Source organism: Oncorhynchus mykiss, chromosome 18, assembly GCF_013265735.2.
Source record: "Oncorhynchus mykiss isolate Arlee chromosome 18, USDA_OmykA_1.1, whole genome shotgun sequence".
Classification (NCBI taxonomy): Eukaryota; Metazoa; Chordata; class Actinopteri; order Salmoniformes; family Salmonidae; genus Oncorhynchus; species Oncorhynchus mykiss.
This window is the reverse complement of record NC_048582.1, coordinates 27,885,412-27,907,223: the sequence shown is the minus strand read 5'-3', so window position 1 is coordinate 27,907,223 and position 21,812 is coordinate 27,885,412. Positions and strand designations below refer to the sequence as shown.

General features: G+C 42.6%; 1 protein-coding gene across 5 annotated transcripts in view; it reads left to right on the top strand.

Moving 5' to 3' along the window:
• LOC110496785 (ras-associated and pleckstrin homology domains-containing protein 1) overlaps positions 1 to 21,812 on the top strand; it is a 74,838-nt gene that overhangs the window by 7,384 nt on the left and 45,642 nt on the right. For 4 of the 5 annotated variants that reach the window (XM_036952460.1, XM_036952458.1, XM_036952462.1 and 1 more), the window contains exon 2: positions 18,890 to 18,974. The exons of the other annotated variant lie outside the window; for it this stretch is intronic. The gene's annotated coding sequence lies outside the window, so the exon portion shown is untranslated. The remainder of the gene's footprint in view (positions 1 to 18,889; positions 18,975 to 21,812) is intronic. 5 annotated transcript variants of the gene reach the window in all.

The following is a 21,812-nucleotide window of genomic DNA, read 5'->3' as shown; positions in this document are numbered from 1 at the left end:
CTCCCGCCTCTACCCTGTACATCTCTCTTCTCCCCCTCCCCCTCTCTCTACCTTCTCTTTCCCTTCCTCCCTCCCTCTCTCCATATAGTGTCATTATAAGCAGCTTGTGTAGTTATTAATCAGTCAATAGCATGAGCACAATGGTGGCTGATTTTTAAAGCTTCCGCATGCTTAGGTTTGGCTGGTCTGATGTTTCATGCGTTGAAATATAATATATTTTGCGTACCCACAAAAAGCTTATTTCTATCAAATGTTGTGCACAAATTTGTTTACATCCCTGTTAGTGAGCATTTCTCATTTGCCAAGATAATCCATCCACCTGACTGGTGTGGCATATCAAAAAGCTGATTTAAAAAGCATGATCATTACACAGATGCACCTTGTGCTGGGTACAAAAGACCCACTAAAATGTGCTGTTTTGTCACACAACACAATTCCACAGATGTTTTAAGGGAGCGTGCACTTGGCATGCTGACTGCAGGAATGTCCACCAGAGCTGTTGCCAGATCATTGATTTCTCTACCATAAACCCCCTCCAACGTTGTTTTAGAGAATTTGTCAGAACGTCCAACTGGCCTCACAACCGCAGACCACGTGTAACCAGTCCAGGACCTCCACATCTGGCTTCTTCACCTGCGGGATCGTCTTGAGACTAGCCACCCGGACAGCTGATAAAACTGTGGGTTTGCACAACCAAAGAATTTCTGGACAAACTGTCAGAAACCATCTTAGGGAAGCTCCTTTGTGTGCTTGTCGCCCTCACCAGGGTCGTGACCTGACTACATGTCGGTGTCATAGCCGACTTCAGTGGGCAAATGCTCCCCCCTCGATGGCCACTGGCACACTGGAGAAGTGCGCTTTTCACGGATGAATCCTGGTTTCAACTGTACTGTGCAGATGGCAAACAGTGCGTCGGCGAACATTTTGCTGATGTCAACGTTGTGAACCGAGTGCTCCATGGTGGCGGTGAGGTTATGGTATGGGCAGACATAAGCTACGGACAATGAACACAATTGCATTTTATCGATTGCAATTTGAATGCACAGAGATACCGTGACGAGATCCTGAGGCCCATTGTCGTGCTGTTCATCCGCTGCCATCTCCTCATGTTTCAGCATGATATTGCACAGACCTATGTCACCAGGATCTGTACAAATTTCCTGGAATCTGAAAATGTCCCAGTTCTTCCATGTCTGGTGAGTATGCAGGCCATGTCACACATTGAGCATGTTTGTGGTGCTCTGGACCGGTGTACGACAGCGGGTTCCATTTATCCAGCAACTTCGCACAGCCATTGAAGAAGAGTGGGACAACATTCCACAGGCCACAATCAACAGCCTGATCAACTCTGAAGGAGATGTCATGCTGCATGAGGCAAATGGTGGTCACACCAGATACTGACTGGTTTCTGATCCACACCCCTACTTAAAAAAAATGTTTAAGGTATCTCTGACCAACAGATGCATATCTGTATTCCCAGTCATGTGAAATCCATAGAATAGGGCCTAATGAATTTATTTCAATTAACTGATCCTTTTATTTTTGTTCAGTGTAAGATAACACAAGAAATCTGTCATTAATTTAGACATTTTTGCATAGATCTTAGTCACACAATTTTACATCTAACCAAGATGTTTGGTGCAGTACTTCTCAAGTGAAAAAATGTGCATGGAAACGAGTCATATAGTTGGATGACAACAAAACACTTAGTTGAAGAAGCCCTACTGTTGACCAATGAAGGGGCGTAGACTTCGGCTCTGAACTTCAGCTTGCCTCGAGAGGAAGAAAATGCTTGCAACCACCCAAAAAAAAACCTTACCGAAGACCAAAATGTCGTCATCATATACAGTTGAAGTCGGAGTTTACATACACCTTAGCCAAATAAATTTTTTAAAAAAATCACAATTCCTGACATTTAATCCTAGTAAAATTCCCGGTTTAGGTCAGTTAGGATCACCACTTTATTTTAAGAATGTGAAATGTCAGAATAATAGTTGAGAGAATGATTAATTTCAGCTTTTATTTATTTCATCACATTCCCAGTGGGTCAGAAGTTTACATACACTCAATTAGTATTTGGTAGCATTGCCTTTCAATTGTTTAACTTGGGTCAAATGTTTCGGGTAGTCTTCCACAAGCTTCCCACGATAAGTTGGGTGAATTTTGGCCCATTCTTCCTGACAGAGCTGGTGTAACGGAGTCAGGTTTGTAGGCCTCCTTGCTCGCACATGCTTTCTCAGTTCTGCCCACAAAGTTTCTATAGGATTGAGGTCAGGGCTTTGTGATGGCCACTCCAATACCTTGACTTTGTTGTTATGCTTGGGGTCATAGTCCATTTGGAAGACCGATTTGCGACCAAGCTTTAACTTCCTGACCGATGTCTTGAGATGTTTCTTCAATATGTCCACATAATTTTCCATCCTCATGATGCCATCTATTTTGTGGAGTGTACCAGTCCCAGAACATGATGCTGCCACCCCCGTGCTTCACGGTTGGGATGGTGTTCTTTGGCTTGAAAGCCTCCCCCTTTTTCCTCCAAACATAACGTTGGTCATTATGGCCAAACAGTTATATTTTTGTTTCTTCAGAACAGAGGACATTTCTCCCAAAAATATGATCTTTGTCCCCATGTGCAGTTGCAAACCGTAGTCTGGCTTTTTATGGCGGTTTTGGAGCAGTGGCTTCTTCCTTGCTGAGCGCCCTTTCAGGTTATGTCGATATAGGACTCGTTTTACTGTGGATATAGATACTTTTGTACCTGTTTCCTCCAGTGTCTTCACAAGGTCCTTTGCTGTTGTTCTGCGATTGATTTGCACTTTTCTCACCAAAATACGTTCATCTCTAGGAGACAGAACGAGTCTCCTTCCTGAGTGGTATGACAGCTGCGTGGTCCCATGGTGTTTATACTTGCGTACTATTGTTTGTACAGATGAACGTGGCACCTTCAGGCATTTGGAAATTGCTCCCAAGGATGAACCAGACTTGTGGGGGTCTACAATTCTTTTTTTTTTCTTTAGCTTTTGGCTGATTGCTTTTGATTTTCCCATGATGTCAAGCAAAGAGGCACTGACTTTGAAGGTAGGCCTTGAAATTCATCCACAGGTACACCTCCAATTGACTCATTATGTCAATTAGCCTATCAGAAGCTTCTAAAGCCATGACATCATTTTCTAGAATTTTTCAAGCTGTTTAATGCCACAGTCAACTTAGTGTATGTAAACTTCTGACCCACTGGAATTGTGATACAGTGAATTTAAAGTGAAATAATCTGTCTGTATTCAATTGTTGGAGAAAATTACTTCTCATGCACAAAGTAGATGTCCTAAACCACTTGCCAAAACTATAGTTTGTTCACAAGAAATTTGTGGAATGGTTGAAAAATGATTTCTAATGACTCCATACTAAGTGTATGTAAACTTCCGACGTCAACTGTATGCACAAACTGTTTCGGATAGGAAGCATGCCTTTAGCCTGTGTCCTCAAAGGCCCCCCTCTGTTAGCTACAGGCAGATGGCCTCTGCTTGCTCCTACTGTGGTCCAATCAGTGTTGCCATTAGTGTCATGTGACAGGATGTTGGAAATTGACTGTAACCTGAACTCCGTTTCCGTTGCAAAACATTTTGCTAGGCTTTGCTCTAACGAGTATGATCCAGGTCTGAAGTACAGAATGGCTGCATTCCAAAACTGAAAAGGTCTCTCCTATGGCCCATCTCTTTTACCTAAATGATTCTTCAAGGCACGGAAGCTCAAGAAGCAATGAAGCATTGACCCATGCCCAAGTCAAAGTCAGAGTAAGCATTATGACTGCTTTCCCACCATAACATAGGCCTAATAACCTGAAGGTTGCACTCTTCCATATTGCTTTCACCAATCCAGTCCGGGAAACGAGATCACGTTTTTATTTTTAGCCTAGTCAGTCTATTCTATTGGTTTCAATTGGCCGTTTTGATGCCAAAGGGCGTGGATGTAGCTTTTGATGGCCTTTAGATTAGTTTCGAGACAGAGCACAATCTAAGAAGACCCAACGGACCAAATCAGTGGTTTAGTTGAGGTGTTTGAGCCCAGCCTGTGCTGGGTTCTCCGATCTGGTTGTGTCCCAAATGAGATCTATGGTGCCCGCAGGAAAGGTAGTGGGAGTAAGGTGCCATTTTTGGGATGCAGTATGTCCTCTTTCCCTCCAGTGAGAAGTTCTGTTCTGAGTGACTTCCTATGACCCCTGTGATGTTTTCTTCGTTGCCATGGAAACAGGCTGTCTCCCATCAGCCAGGTGGAATAGACATCATTATCCTTCCCATCCTGTGTGCTCGCTGCTCTCCCCTCCCAGAGTTCAGCTGGTTCTCATGGAACACTGAGAGCAGCACTGATGTGTGTTTATGTATGGGGTGGTAGAGAGAAGCCAAGATTGACATTAGGAGGTGAGGGAGATGAGGAGAAAGACACACCCTGTGAGGTTCTGACTGTTTGTTGTGTTGATATGGAGTGGTAGAGAGGAGCCAGGATTTGCCTGAGATTTGCGTTTGTCTGTGTGTGTGTGAACTCTGTGAACTCTAGTATCAGGTCATTAGCGGTGCAGATTAAGCTAGCTCTTCCATTCACCCCACTGTGAAAGTCCTCCGCTATTTATCTTGCCCGTAGTTTTTTGTTTTCTCTGTTTCCCCTGAGTGGTCTCTTGGTCACATTCCTTTTAAATCCTCAGGGAACTGTTTTTGTCCTATGAATACATGCATTTTTGTAGATGTGTTTTTGTTATTCAAGAAAAAATGAGTGGGCAATTGTCTTTCTTTGCGACACTCTGCTCTTTTCTATTGGGGTTGTGTGTGTGTGTGTGTGTGTGTGTGTGTGTGTGTGTGTGTGTCTATGCTCAGCATGTATTTGTCTTGGAAGAGCTGAATGGCTGTAAACAGCCTTTTGTACTTTTGGCACTTGGATGATTCTCTCTTACCATAGAATCTAGACATTAGCTATATGGGTGGTGTTCAGTAAAGTTACACTTTAGCAAAACTTTTTGCAAAGGAAATTGATAAGTTCAGGTGGTACCCTTTTCCATTTAATTAACTTTTAACCAGATTCACAGATAACACATTACAAAGGTTGAAGAAGCCAGATTTCAAGCAGCAGCTCCATACTTCTTGCCAGACAGAGAACTGATACTGGTTGTAAGGGTGGGGTTGGCGAGGGGTGTGTGGGGTCTGTAGGTGGCTATTGATAATTTTATTGGATTCCTCATGTCTTACTCATTGTTGGGAAGAATTACATGCTGACCAGACCGGACACGTCGCGTGCGCGAGCGTCGCAAAATAAATTCAGACATCCATGTTATTCAATTATTGCACCCACTCTGCTCGCGCGCGCCAGTGAGCGTCTGCTATGCCAAGGGCTAAAATAGAATCAGTTCTATTTCTGACGCAGATCGCGCTGCAAGTCCTGCCTCTCCCATCTCCTCATTGGTTTATAGAAGCAGGTACCCACATGCCATCTCCTCATTGGTGATACCCACGTGGGTGACTGAAAGACGAACGAGGTCAGTGGCGGTAATGCACCTAATTTATGAAAGTTGCCAATCGCATTATAAAGTCAAGAGAAGAAAAAGCCTGGAAGGAGGAGAGACTACTAGAAACGATTCAGTTGACCGTTTTATGTGTGGATTAATTGTCGGAGTAGAGGACCTTGTGCATTTCAGGTAAAATAACAACTCAATGTTTTATATCCCAAGACAAATTAGCTAGCAACAGCAAGCTAGCTAAATAGGACAAATTAGCTAGCAACAGCAAGCTAGCTAAATAGGACAAATTAGCTAGCAAGCTAACTAGCTAAATTGCCGTACATGTTTCATGCTTTTCGACCTGTCCCCAAATTAATATAATTGGTTCAGAGTTTGTTTTGATATTTTGACCTGCGTGTTATGTTATGTACTGTATTTATTTTAGATTTGATGAATCCTATACATTTTAAAATGGGCAATTTGGGTGCAATCAATCAGCTTTAATTTCTCAGATCAAATTATATTTCAACCAAATAAGGTTTCAGGAATGATGGTCTCATCTGTTTCTAACTACAGAAACGGTTTCAGAATAATCTTAGATGGTGGGTGACAAAATCCTCTTCTCCTTTTTGAGGTGGAAGGACTCTGGTCTGTTGTACGTTTTAGTTTTTTCCACGGAGTCTCTTATAGCATTCTCTATATTATGAGCTGAGACTGGGCTCAGTCTAGAATAGAAAACCTCCATTATCCATTAAAGATGTACAACTTGCCTTCACTTTCTTGGCTTTCCAGGCCCAGGCAAATATGACCTATTTAAAACATGCAAGATGCATTACACACATTAATCTCTTCACATCCGTTGTGGAATAGAATTCACTTTACAGATGTGGCGAATGGCCATACGGATGGGAGTGATTTATATTTTGTTAGGATCCCCGTTAGCCGACGCCAATGGCCACAGTTAGTCCTACTGGGGTCCGACACGCAGCGAAAACAACATTAGACAGAAGACTTTACAATTGACATGCATTTAAAAACATGAACATGTAGTGTGTGTGTTTTGCATCTATCAGTTACACAGGTCAGTACGTACACACAAAAAGTAGATCACTTGTGCCGTGAGGTGTTGCTTTATTTGTCTTTTGAAACCAGGTTTGCTGTTCACTCACGCTGTTTGAGATGGGAGTTCCCTGCGCTCATGGCTCTTTTTAAAAATCACATTGTGTTGGTCACATACACATGGTTAGCAGATGTTATTGGAAGTGCAGCGAAATGCTTGTGCTTCCAGTTCCAACAGTGCAGTAATATTTAACAAGTCATCTAACAATTTCACAACTACCAAATACACACAATCTAAGTAAAGGAATGGAATAAGGAGATGTGTGTGTGTGTGTATATATATATATATATATATATATATATACAGTGCCTTGCGAAAGTATTCGGCCCCCTTGAACTTTGCGACCTTTTGCCACATTTCAGGCTTCAAACATAAAGATATAAAACTGTATTTTTTTGTGAAGAATCAACAACAAGTGGGACACAATCATGAAGTGGAACGACATTTATTGGATATTTCAAACTTTTTTAACAAATCAAAAACTGAAAAATTGGGCGTGCAAAATTATTCAGCCCCCTTAAGTTAATACTTTGTAGCGCCACCTTTTGCTGCGATTACAGCTGTAAGTCGCTTGGGGTATGTCTCTATCAGTTTTGCACATCGATAGACTGACATTTTTTCCCATTCCTCCTTGCAAAACAGCTCGAGCTCAGTGAGGTTGGATGGAGAGCATTTGTGAACAGCAGTTTTCAGTTCTTTCCACAGATTCTCGATTGGATTCAGGTCTGGACTTTGACTTGGCCATTCTAACACCTGGATATGTTTATTTTTGAACCATTCCATTGTAGATTTTGCTTTATGTTTTGGATCATTGTCTTGTTGGAAGACAAATCTCTGTCCCAGTCTCAGGTCTTTTGCAGACTCCATCAGGTTTTCTTCCAGAATGGTCCTGTATTTGGCTCCATCCATCTTCCCATCAATTTTAACCATCTTCCTTGTCCCTGCTGAAGAAAAGCAGACCCAAACCATGATGCTGCCACCACCATGTTTGACAGTGGGGATGGTGTGTTCAGCTGTGTTGCTTTTACGCCAAACATAATGTTTTGCATTGTTGCCAAAAAGTTCAATTTTGGTTTCATCTGAGCAGAGCACCTTCTTCCACATGTTTGGTGTGTCTCCCAGGTGGCTTGTGGCAAACTTTAAACGACACTTTTTATGGATATCTTTAAGAAATGGCTTTCTTCTTGCCACTCTTCCATAAAGGCCAGATTTGTGCAATATACGACTGATTGTTGTCCTATGGACAGAGTCTCCCACCTCAGCTGTAGATCTCTGCAGTTCATCCAGAGTGATCATGGGCCTCTTGGCTGCATCTCTGATCAGTCTTCTCCTTGTATGAGCTGAAAGTTTAGAGGGACGGCCAGGTCTTGGTAGATTTGCAGTGGTCTGATACTCCTTCCATTTCAATATTATCGCTTGCACAGTGCTCCTTGGGATGTTTAAAGCTTGGGAAATCTTTTTGTAACCAAATCCGGCTTTAAACTTCTTCACAACAGTATATCGGACCTGCCTGGTGTGTTCCTTGTTCTTCATGATGCTCTCTGCGCTTTTAACGGACCTCTGAGACTATCACAGTGCAGGTGCATTTATACGGAGACTTGATTACACACAGGTGGATTGTATTTATCATCATTAGTCATTTAGGTCAACATTGGATCATTCAGAGATCCTCACTGAACTTCTGGAGAGAGTTTGCTGCACTTAAAGTAAAGGGGCTGAATAATTTTGCACGCCCAATTTTTCAGTTTTTGATTTGTTAAAAAAGTTTGAAATATCCAATAAATGTTGTTCCACTTCATGATTCGTTCCACTCCACTTGTTGTTGATTCTTCACTTTATATCTTTATGTTTGAAGCCTGAAATGTGGCAAAAGGTCGCAAAGTTCAAGGGGGTCGAATACTTTCGCAAGGCACTGTATACACACACATATATATATATGGATGAGCAATAACCGAGCGACATGGGCAAGATGCAATAGATGGTATAAAATACAGTATATACATATGAGATGAGTAATGCAAGCTATGTAAACATTATTAAAGTGACTAGTGATCCATTTATTAAAGTGGCCAACGATTTCAAGTCTATGTAGGCAGCAACCTCACTGTTAGTGATGGCTGTTTTAACAGTCTGATGGCCTTGAGATAGAAGCTGTTTTTCAGTCTCTCGGTCCCTGCGTTGATGCACCTGTACTGACCTCGCCTTCTGGATGATAGCGGGGTGAACAGACAGTGGCTCGGGTGGTTGTTCTCCTTGATTATCTTTTTGGCCTTCCTGTGACATCGGGTGCTGTAGGTGTCCTGGAGGGCAGGTAATTTGCCCCCGGTGATGCGTTGTGCATACCACACCACCCCCCTGAAGAGCCCTGCAGTTATGAGCGGTGAAGTTGCCGTACCAGGCGGTGATGCAGCCTGACAGGATGCTCTCGATTGTCTGTCTGTAAAAGTTTCTTAGACCTCCTGAGGTTGAAGAGGCGCTGTTGCGCCGCCTTCACCACACTGTCTGTGTGGGTGGACCATTTCAGTTTGTCTGTGATGTGTATGCCGAGGAACAAAACTTTCCACCTGTCCCAAGGATAAGAGGGGTGCTCCCTCTGCTCTTTCCTGAAGTCCACAATCATCTCCTTTGTTTTGTTGACGTTGAGTGAGAAGTTATTTTCCTGACACCACACTCGGAGTGCCCTCACCTCCTCCCTATAGGCTGTATTGTCGTTGTTGGTACTCAAGCCTACTACTGTTGTTGTCTGCAAACTTGATGATTTGAATTGGAGGTGTGCATGGCCATGCAGTCATGGGTGAACAGGGAGTACAGGAGGGGGCTGAGCACGCAATGTTGCGGGTCCCCAGTGTTGAGGATCAGTGAAGTGAAGATGTTGTTTCCTACCTTCACCACCTGGGGGCGGCCTGTCAAGAAGTCCAGTTCCCAATTGCACAGGGCGGGGTTGAGAGCCAGGGCTTCAAGCTTAATGATGAGCTTGGAGGATACAATGGTGTTTGAAAGCTGAGCTGTAGTCAATGAACAGCATTCTTACAAATGTAGTCCTCTTGTCCAGGTGGGATAGGGCAATATGCAGTGTGATGGCGATTGCATCGTCTGTGGACCTATTCGGGCGGGACCCAATTTGAAGTGGGTCTAGGGTGACAGGTAAGGTGGAGGTGATATGATCCGTGACTAGTCTCTCAAAGCACTTCATGATGACAGAAGTGAGGGCTACTGGGCGATAGTAATTTAGTTATCTATCTAATTTAGTTATCTTGGGTACAGGAACAATCTTAACCACTAGCGTCGAGCAATCCCGTATCCGGGAGCGTAATCATAGCCTCAAGCTCTTTACCATAACGCACCGTTTCCTATTCATGAAAATCCCAAATGAAATAAATATATTGAAACACAAGCTTAGCCTTTTGTTAACACCACTGTCATCTCAGATTTTCAAAATATGCTTTTCAACCAAAGCTACACAAGCATTTGTGTAAGAGTATTGATAGCCTAGAATAGCATTAAGCCTAGCATTCAGCAGGCAACATTTTCACAAAAACAAGAATCATTCAAATAAAATAATTTACCTTTGAAGAACTTCGGATGTTTTCAATGATGAGACTCACAGTTAGATAGCAAATGTAAATTTTTTTCCAAAAATATTATTTGTGTAAGAGAAATAGCTCCGTTTTGTTCATCACGTTTGGCTAAGAAAAAAAAACGAAAATGCAGTCACTTACAACGCCAAACTTTTTTCAAAATTAGCTCCATAATATCGACAAACGTGGCAAACGTTTAGAATCAATCCTCAAGGTGTTTTTCACAATTCTATTCGGTGAAAAATCATTCCTGGCAGTCGGTTTCTCATCAGAGGCAAACGGAAAAATACTGCAGCTGGAGATTACGCAATAATTGCGACGGAGGACACCAAGCGACCACCTGGTAAATGTAGTCTCTTATGGTCAATCTTCCAATGATATGCCTACAAATACGTCACAATGCTGCAGACACCTTGGGGAAAACGTGGAAAAGGTAAGCTGACTCCTAGCTCCTTCACAGCCATATAAGGAGTCATTGCCATGAGGCGGTTTCAAAAAATGTGGCATTTCCTGATTGTATTTTTATCTGGGTTTTTTCTGTAACATCAGTTCTGTGGCACTCACAGACAATATCTTTGCAGTTTTGGAAACGTCAGTGTTTTCTTTCCAAAGCTGTCAATTATATGCATAGTCGAGCATCTTTTTGTGACAAAATATCTTGTTTAAAACGGGAACGTTTTTCATCCAAAAATTAAAAGAGCGCCCCCTATATCGAAGAAGTTAAAGCATGTGTGGACAACAGACTGGGATAGGGAGAGAGAATATATCTGTGAACTCCAGCCAGCTGGTCTGCGCATGCTCTGAGGACACGGCCAGGGATGCCGTCTGGGCCGCAGCCTTGCGAGGGTTAACACGTTTAAATGTCTTACTTACGTCGGCCACGGAGAAGGAGAGCCCACAGTCCTTGGTAGCGGGCTGTGTCGGTGGCACTGTATTATCCTCAGTGGGCAGAGAAGGTGTTTTTAGCTTGTCTGGAAGAAAGATGTCGGTGTCTGTGACTGGTTTTCTTTTTGCAGTCCATAATTGTCTGTAGACCCTGCCACCTATGTTTCTTGTCTGAGCTGTTTAATTGCGACTCCACTTTGCCTCGATATACTGACATTTCCCTTGCTTGATTGCCTTGCGGAGGGAATAACTACACTGTTTGTGTTCGGCCATATTCCCGGCCAACTTTCTATGGTTAAATGCGGTAGTTCGCGCTTTCAGTTTAGCGCGAATACTGCCATCTATCCACGGTTTCTGGTTAGGGTAGGTTTTATATAGGCTCTGTATAATACTGTATGTTTCCTTGAATTTGTTCTGGACCTGTGAGAAGAGTTGGAAGGCAAAACAGCGGCTTTGTCTCAATATTCCATGCCTTCAGCCTTAGTGTGCACATGCACACTCCCCATCATTGATCTAAATGCATTGCATTGGTGTAAGCATTGGCTGGAGGGAGTTTCCACCATTGTTAAATCCATGAGGAGAAGTGTGCAAGTGTATGGTTTAGGAGAAGGGTGGAGAATCGGGATGCAGACAGCATCTTCCTGTCACATTGCCCATTTTACAGCGAGCCAAGGGAGGAGGGTCCGACGCACATCATTGAGCCAATAACCTCACTAGGGGTTTTCCTCAACCTTCAGCTACCAAGTTGCCACCTCAGTAGTTAGAAGACAGTGGTTGGGAACTGGGTCATTTCCAGTAGGGCACACTGTCACATTTAAAAAAAAAAAACGTTTTGAAAAAGAAAAGGAAATTGAGCGTTTCCTATTGGACATGTCCAAGTGGTCCCTCCCTCCCTGTTTCAATCTGTTTCCTTCAGTTTGGTGCCTAGTGATAATGAAAATGACCCAAGTGATCAGATGGAGAGAAGAGAGAAAGAAATTAATAAAAGCGAGATGTCTGAGCAAGACCGTGCTACTCTTAGTGTAAGTGATGTCATCCGGAAATGCGTGCTTTTGAACTCTGAGGTCATTCTCATCATTTTTCCTCAAGTCATTTGATCAGTTTCACACAGTCAACATCTGGAACACTTGGCCGTGTAGCAGTTTCACTTTGTAATGCTTTACAGCTTTAATACCAGTGTTCATTATGTGGTGTTCATTAGGGAACACTGAACAAATAGCTTTTCAACAGAAAATGAGGGTTTCTTATTGAACAAGTTCAGGTAGTTCCTCCCTGTTTGTCTGTATTTTTTAAAAACATTTAGTCCCTAATGAATGTGACCCTGGTATACCACTGTAGTCCAAACTTCAGAGGGAGTTATATTGGTCAACGTCTGAATGTTAAATGTTATGCAACAGCGTGCTGTTCCCTTGCACAGGGATGTCACTGGGCTTTGAATAAAGGTGGACCAGGCCAATAATGTCATTTGAAAAGGTTTCAACTGCTTTGGCTAGCCTACTGTAGATATTTCACTTCACCTTACGCCCCTCTCTCCAGAAAAGAGATGGTGACTCGTATCAAACCAACACTTGTTGCTTTAGTCACTCACACTGGAGGCACTTTACCACTCACACACAGTCATCGTGCGTGTGCATGCACTCATTTGTTTCTCTGACGTGTGTGTGTGTGTGTGTGTGTGTGTGAGTGAACACCAGCTCATGTTAAGTGTTTGTGAGTGGCTCACTCTCACGCACTCTCATTGACTAATACTCTGCCTTACCGAGTCCAACTCCCTGACTCACCCGCTGGGCTGACTGGGCTAATCTCTTGGCTGGGTCCTGGTTTGTTGTGTAGTGATCCTGATTACACACTGTCGTGCCAAATGTAGTGCGGCCTGGTTCCAGATCAGCTGCCGAGCTTATCATCCCTATTGGTTATATGGGGCATCAGAGGGCCAGCCAACATGAATGAACCTGTTGCTGCAACAAGTGAAGTTTACAGAGAGTGAGAGAGTCAAGGCCCATATTCATTAAGTAGGAGTGCTGCTCTTGGATCAATTTAGCCTTTTCTGTCATAATGGACCGGGAGGGCCTGATCCTAGCGCTCCTAGTCTGAGGGGTCTTTAACACCAAATTGGTTTGGTTCAGATTTTCTGAACTCTGGTGCGTTTACCCCTTTAGTGTTTTCACACTGAACTATCTGCACTCAGGAGTGAACTAAACAACTCACACTTTTTTGATAAAAAAGGGTGGTCTCAAAACTAACTTAAGATTGACGCAACTTCACCCTAATCCAGTGATGGCCATGCATTTCTCTGGTTATGATGACTCGTGCTCTATGGTCACTTGTGATTTGCTCTTCTGAAAGACTTAACCTACTCGTCCTCTTAAGCCTCGTTCACAATACCCTTTACGTTTACACAACATGTGAAGTGTTACATCTAGCAACTTCGCACTGCCGTTGAAGAGGAGTGGGACAACACTCCACAGGCCACAATCAACAGCCTGATCAACTCTATGTGAAGGAAATGTCGCACTGCATTACCTTAAAAAAAAATAAAAGGATGAGTGACCAACTGATGCATATCTGTATTCCCAGTCATATGAAATCCATAGATTAGGGCCTAATTTATTTATTTAAATGGACTGATTTCCTTATGACTTGTAACCCAGGCTGTTGCGCTTGATCATATTACCGCCACACCATATAGTCACGGTAATTAGGCTTCTCCAAGCTCTGATGCTGCTGATGGTCATTAGTAGCCTACCAAACTTGCTAACTGCCTGGTACTCAGCACTGTATTGTCCCTCTAATCACACTGACATCAATGCAAATGTATTCAAAAATCTAATCAAACACTTCATGAGAGCTCATGTTGCGCAACATTTCTATAGGCTATGCAATTGTGTGAGAAAACAGTGATGGCCTCTACTGAATGGAGGAGGAGGATCCCATCAGCTGTTTATAGGTTTCCAATATTTATTTCTCAACTTCCCTAATATTAAGCACATTGCTTATATTTATAACAGGAGTATCGCCTCCCTGACTGGCATGAAAAGGAATCACGGGAAAAGAGTCCTCCTTCCCCTATTTAAGTGCATGAGTAATATGCATTCCCCGCTCCCCCTGTTTCGAGACTGGACCCTTATTATGTACCTTTCTAAATTAAAACAAACTTCACACATAATATTTAGTATATGCAAAGATGAGATTAAGTGAAGAATAGTCTGATGGGGAGCTATTAGCCTATCACTTGTGAATGATGCCCAGCATAAGCACAACTTTTTCTAATCATAGTTGCACACCTCATGTAATCTAGCCCATAGACCTACATGTTTTGTATCACAACTAAAGTGTCCAAAAAACAAATAAAAATGAAGCACATTGACCCGCTTTACAAGGGGTTTAGAGCCTAAAGCAGCAGCAGGTGAGTTTCAAGTTTGGGGAAGATAATGTTCACCATAAAAATGCACCGTTTTTTATAATAAAGGCATTACATGCTTAATTGTATTTGCGGTCACTTTTGATAATGGTGTTTTCCCGCTAATGTTACGCTTATAATGTGAAGAAATAGCCTAATACTTTATCTACATTTTTAATCTAAATGTTCTGATCTGTTGTCAACCACATTACATAAAGTTTTTTTTAATGCGAGTGGTTGTATTAATTTGGGATCTATCGCATCCCACAACTGTCCCATGCTTTGTTTGGAATATTTATTTATTGCACAGAATACAATAGGTTGGCTTTTGTGCTACGAGGATAGTAGATTGACATAGGCTAGTGCTTTTGCTGTTCGTTAGGGATAACCATCTTGTTGGCTGACGAAATGTAAAGGTGGACAGTTCTTCCAATACCTTCAATATGCACCTCGGAATTGGATAATATTGACAGGCGCAGTTGCGTCCCCGGTGTGTCGGTCTTCACTTGTTGTCTGTGAGAAAGACCCAATCACGTGATGGAGAGCGCGCAGCACTCCGGGAGTAGGGTACAACAAAAGCATACGGCCACAAAGGAGATTCCGCCGGGAAATTCGAGGCACTATCAATTTCTTGTCAAATTGTGAATGAGAGACTGATGAAGTGTGTACAGGCCTACACATAAAACGAAGCAGAGCTCATGCCTTTTTATGCAAGTTTTTTCAAATCATCATTAGTTGCATCATGCAGCCTTAAAATGTATTAAAATCAATAATAATTGTAGAACTAAGTTACATGAACTCTAAATTGAGCATATAAGAGTACCTATTTCTTTGTTAACTGTTCAACACAGAATAGCCGCACTCCCTCAAATTGTTTGGAAAAAATATGTATATTTTATTCAGCTTTGTTCAATTGTATTCTTCATACTATACAATAATGCCACTGAATTCTAAGCTAATCTTGTCTGCTAAATGAACTAGTGTAGCCCACAGCCATTTAGCATAGCCACATCAGGACCTAACATAAGAACAACTCAGAGTATGCTATTCTGTTCTTCTGAAATAGTCAACATTTTCTTCATATCCTGTTTCTTTAGACTTGTCTAAAATGTATTTATTGTGAAGGTGTAGGCTTTATTAAATGGATTTATTACACTTTTTAAAAATTTTGATGTTCCAAATGACTGCGTCAGTGTGGAAGCCAGGAGATGCTAAATGTGTTTATGTTAATTAAAGGTCAATTACCGTGGTGACTGACAGCTGGTGCTTGACAGTCACCAGCTGACTAAATTTCGTGACCACCCCAGCCTTAACTGTAACTCGGTAAAATCTTTGAAATTGTTGCATGTTTTTTATTATTGTTCAGTGTGTTTATCTTGTCTCATTTGAAAAGGTCATATTTTGCAATCTTCCAAAATAAATGTCATCTCTGACAAGCGGCGTGTTCTCCTCCATCTTGCGTTAAACTGTACAGTTGTCCGCTCACTAGCGGGGCAAGAGTCCATGTAATGAAATGCGGCACAATGTAAACGGAGCATTAGTTAGAGAATGCATGAGGCAGTGTGATGGATGTACTAACTACTGCGAATGCAATGTGATCTGTGGGGTGGAGGTCACCGGTTTGGACGTGTCACATGCACACACACACACATGTTTTTGCCTCCTACTGCTTTCGTGGTGGGTAATGTCCATTACTGTACACGCTCCCAATTTCTCTCTCACTTTCCTCTATGTAACAATACAAGTTTTTATTATCCTCTGACATCACCTCTGCATAGTGCCCTCTTTCCCGCTTCCTGCTCAGACAGGAAATGTGGGATTGTGCCAGAGCAGGAAGTATGGGTGGGAGAAGGAAACACCTGTATCCCAGGGAGATTTGAATATACAGTACAGGAAGTGGTGTTTTCCCTACATTTTGTTTTTTTGGTGGAGTGCAGAAGCCTACACCAACATCAACACTTGTCTGAATGGAAATCAACAGAGACAAGATGTGCAGCCTTAGGGGATAAATACTGATTGTTTTTTTAGATGTTTTTCAACCCTATCCCAAATAGAGGACTTGATTCTCTAACCTTGGCTTTGGCTCTTGAAACTCAACTCCTGCACTTAGAATACACCCAGTGTAAGAGATTGACGATTAAGGTCCTGCTCTTTTGGATCCTGGGAGAAATGTCCACTCCCTACGCACACATCCTCCCTCTCTAGCACCTGGGATAATGATGTCACACTTGTTTACTTCCTGTGTGCTGAGAGAGAAGCGGCAGCCGCACTGCTGCTACTGCAGCGCATACAGCTGTTCAAACCTACATGTCACCTCCAATACAATGTCAGTGTTGACAGACACGCATAATTGCTGGGCAGATATCACACAGAGAAGACTTGATCACTCACTGTAAGTCAAGCTGAGTGATAGTATCAAAAACAGACGCTAACACAGTGTGTGTGTGTGAGGTGTTTTCATGTCTGTGTGTGTATCAGACACACGCACCATGAAAGAACACACCCCCTGTGTTTTGAGTGGGAGCCACATGCTTCGTGTGGACAGTCCATCTGCACAGTTGTTCTACAAAGGGACAGCTGAGGCCAGCTGGGATAGCGAAGGCTAGAGTGTGTGTACTCCCCCGAGGCAAACAAACAACCACCGTGTGGCCCTGTTCACCACACGAGTCAGCTAATTTTCACACCAGCCTAATGGTCCATCTATGTGATTCATTTGAATCATGTTGAACATAAGGTTTAACATATGAGTCAGTATTAAAAACAAAAATGTATACAGTACCAGTAAAAAGTTTGGACACCTACTAATTCCAGGGTTTTTCTTTATTTTACTATTTTCTACATTGTAGAATAATAGTGGAGTCATCAAAACTATGAAATAACACTTATGGAATCATGTAGTAAACAAATCAAAATATATTTTACCTTTGCCTTGATGACAGCTTTTGACACTTTGCATTATCTCAACCAGCTTCACCTGGAATGATTTTCCAACAGTCTTGAAGGAGTTCCCACATGCTGAGCACTTGTTGGCTGCGTTTCCTTTACTCTGTAGTCCAACTCATCCCAAACCATCTCAATTGGGTTGAGGTCGGATGATTGTGGAGGCCAGGTCAACTCATGCAGCACTCCGTCACTCTCCTTCTTAGTCAAATAGCCCTTACACAGCCCGGAGGTGTGTTTTGGGTCATTGTCCTGTTGAAAAACAAATGGTATTCCCGCTAAGTGCAATCCAGATGGGATGGTGTATCTCTGCAGAATGCTGTGGTAGCCATGCTGGTTAAGTGTGCCTTGCATTCAAAATAAATCACTGACGGTGTCACCAGCAAAGCACCCCCACACCACCTCCATGCTTCACGGTGGGAAGCACACATGCGGAGACAAACCGTTCACCTACTCTGCGTCTCAAATACAGCGCTTTGAAAAATCTCACATTTTGACTAATCAGACCAAAGGACAGATTTCCACCGGTTTAATATCCATTCCTTGTTTCTTAGGCCAAGCAAATCTCTTATTCTTATTGGTGTCCTTTAGTAGTGCTTTCTTTCCTGATCCACACAGTCTCTTCTGAAAAGGTTGGCTACTTTGAAGAATCTCAATATAAAACACTTTTTTGGTTACTACATGATTCCATATGTGTTATTTCATAGTTTTGATGTATTCACTATTATTCTACAATGTAGAAATAAAGAACAGATAGAGGAAGACCATGGGGAAAGATAGAGGTTGTGTCAAAGGGCATTAGGCCAAATTCAAACCTATCCCAACACTGTAGATGTGTGCTAGAGGTTGACCAGCCAGGCCATGAGTCAGCATTTTTTTTTTACACGAGCCTAGTCTTCCATCTATATGATTCATTTGAATCATGTTTAACATATGGGTCGGCATTCTTTTTGGACACGAGACACATTCGTCTGAATCAGCATACGGGACAAAGCCTGGTGATTAGTGAATCATAATGTGTGTCAGGGTTTTGATTAGCATTGTAGTTTTTGGTATGTGACTGTGAATATCTGCCCGTGGAAGTGCGTTGCTCCTCATTTAAATGTGTGTGTGTGTGTGTGTGTTTGTCACAAGCTACCCTGCCACAGTGCATGTGTTAGTTTCTAAGCTTGATGCAATTGCTCAACCCAGTGTACCTTTCTATGAGCGCTCCACACCCAGGCTTGCTCTGAAGCTAATCCCTGTGGCGGTAAGATTGATCCCTCTCTCTGTGCGTGCGTGTGTGTGTGTGTGTGTACAGCGACAGTCCATGTGATTTCTCTACAGCACTATGAGAACAAGCATCATCGATCCACAATTTCCTTTTTTCTCTCAGTAATGGCCCTTGCTGAGCTGAATTTCAGCCAACCTTTCTGTCTCCACTTTAAAACAAAAATAGATGGTGAATCAAATCTGCTTGATATTCTTTCTTCTCTTCTCTCCAGGGCATAAAAGCTTGGTCCTGACTGTTGCGTTGGCTTCATTTGACCTTTTTGACCTGAGTGGGACAAAGGGAGAGAGACACCAGAGGTAAGATGCACTTTTAACGCCTTCCTTTAGCTTGATGTTTAGTCGGTTGCCAGCCACCGCCACATAGCTAGGTGGTCGTGGATGTTAGTTGATGACATGGCAAGACGACACAAACCAATCTGCAACTACCAGGCTAGCCAATAAATTGGCTCCTCTTGCAATTCTTTCGATACTTTCTGACCCCTGTTGTTATTGTATAATAATATGAACATTTTAGAAGATGGAACCCACAACCCTGGTGTTGCCAGCACCATGCTCTAGCTCAGTGAGCCATTGGAACCAGTCATGGACACTTTATCATGGCTGTACCAAGACTCTGACAGAACTCCACAGTGAGAGGCTCTTGCGCATAGAAATATAATTACTAGAATGGCCATTCCCATTCAAGTCAATGTTTTGTTATTCTATTCCAATGCTCTTGCCCCATGCTTGGCGATTTTTTTTCTGTAAGTTGAAGAGCAGACCCAGGAAAGATAGAGGCCAGACAGGGGAGGGAGTTGGGGGAGAGAGGGGCTGCGTTTCATCCCATGAACATGTTCCCTCCCTTCTGCCCTCCATACACTCCCCTTCACAGATCTAATAGGACTGTATATTTGAAAGCAATATGGTGGAAACTGGGTGGAGTCGTTTTCTCATTTAATTTATTGAACCTTTATTTAATTAGGCAAGTCAGTTAAGAACAAATTTTTATTTACATCGACGTCCTAACCCGGCCAAACCCGGACGATGCTGGGCCAATTGTGCGCCGCCATATGGGACTCCCAATCACAGATGTGATGTGATACAGCCTGTTTTCAAACCAGGGACTGTAGTGACACCTCTTGCACTGAGATTCAGAGCCTTAGACCGCTGCGCGACTCGGGAGCCACGAAGGGGAGTGAACGAGTGCAGAAAGGAGGGAACATCTTCCTGGAATGAAACACAGCCAGGGGGGCCCAGACGAGGGGAGCCTCCCTGAGCTAGCCTCGTAAATAAGGTCCCAAATGAAAAAGGAGTTAAGGCGAGGATCTTGTCTTTGGGCCTGGGATAATTCCAGTTAGGCTAAAGTGGAACCATGTGAAGGGGTGGACTCAAATGATGTTTGCTTGTGGCCCAAATGTCACCCCATTCCCTACATAGTTCACTACCAGGACTAAAGTAGTGCACTATGTAGGGAATAGGGTGCTATTTGGGATATAGTCTCTGTGGCTTCCTGAGGGGTGTAATGAACAAGTTTTCTCCCGTGCACTGGCCTGTTCCCGTAGAGTGGAGAAGTAGCGTTGAAGTAAATTGTCACGCGTGTTTTGAGAGTTTGTGTCCTGCACTGTCTTGTCCCCTCCACCGCCACTGTGGAGAACTTGCTCTCTCGTGTTTCCTGGCTGTCACGCTGTCTGCCCTTATAGTGGTGTGTGTGTGTCCCAATTCTGGTTCTCTAGGGGGGACCCAGAGGGGTGCACGTTTTTTTTGTTCTAGCCCCGCACTAACACACCCAACCAATCATTGAGCCTTTGATAAGTCAAATCAGATGTCCTAGTTCGAGATCGGCCGATTATGATTTTTCAATGTCGATTATTGGAGGATCAAAAAAGCCGATACTGATTAATCGGCCGAATAATGTTTAAAAATATATATATATATATTTTTTGTTTGTTGTTGTAATAATGACAATTACAACAATACTGAATGAACACTTGTTTTAACTTAATATAATACATCAATAAAATCAATTTAACCTCAAAAAATAATGAAACATGTTCAATTTGGTTTAAATAATGCAAGAACAGTGTTGAAGAAGAAAGTAAAAGTGCAATATGTACCATGTAAAAAAGCTAACGTTTAAGTTCCTTGCTCAGAACATGAGAACATATGAAAGTTGGTGGTTCCTTTTAACATGAGACTTCAATATTCCAAGGTAAGAGGTTTTAGGTTGTAGTTAATATAGTATTTATAGGACTATTTCCCTCTACCATTTGTATTTCATATACCTTTGACTATTGGATGTTCTTTTAGGCACTATAGTATTGCCAGTGTAACAGTAGCTTCTGTCCCTCTCCTCGCCCCTACCTGGGCTCGAACCAGGAACACATCGACAACAGCCACACTCAAAGCATCGTTACCCATCGCTCCACAAAAGTCGCGGCCCTTGCAGAGCAAGGGGAATAACTACTCAGTCTCAGAGCGAGTTACGTTTGAAACGCTATTAGCACACACCCAGCTAGCTAGCCATTTCACATCGATTATACCAGCCATCAAGCTGATAAGCTTGAAGTCATAAACAGCACTGTGCTTGCGAAGAAATGCTGGCAAAACGCACGAAAGTGCTGTTTGAATGAATGATTACGAGCCTGCTGCTGCTCAGTCAGACTGCTCTATCAAATCAGACCTAATTATAACATAATAACACGCAGAAATACGAGCCTTTGGTCATTAATATGGTCGAATCCAGAAACTATCATTTTGAAAACAAAGTGTTTATCATTTCAGTGAAATACGGAACCGTTCGGTATTTTATCTAACGGGTGGCTAAATATTCTAAATATTCTTGTTCCATTGCACAACCTTCAATGTTATGTCATAATTACGTGAAACTCTGGCAAATTAGTTTGCAATGAGCCAGGCTGCCCAAACTGTTGCATATACCCTGACTCTGCGTGCAATGAACGCAAGAGAAATGACACAATTTCACCTGGTTAATATTGCCTGCTAACCTGGATTAGTAGTTATTATGATTGATAGATTTTTTTTTTGTAAGATAAGTTTAATGCTAGCTAGCAACTTACCTTGGCTTCTACTGCATTCGCGTAACAGGCAGTCTACTTGTGGAGTGCAATGGTTAGTGTTGGACTAGGTAACTGTAAG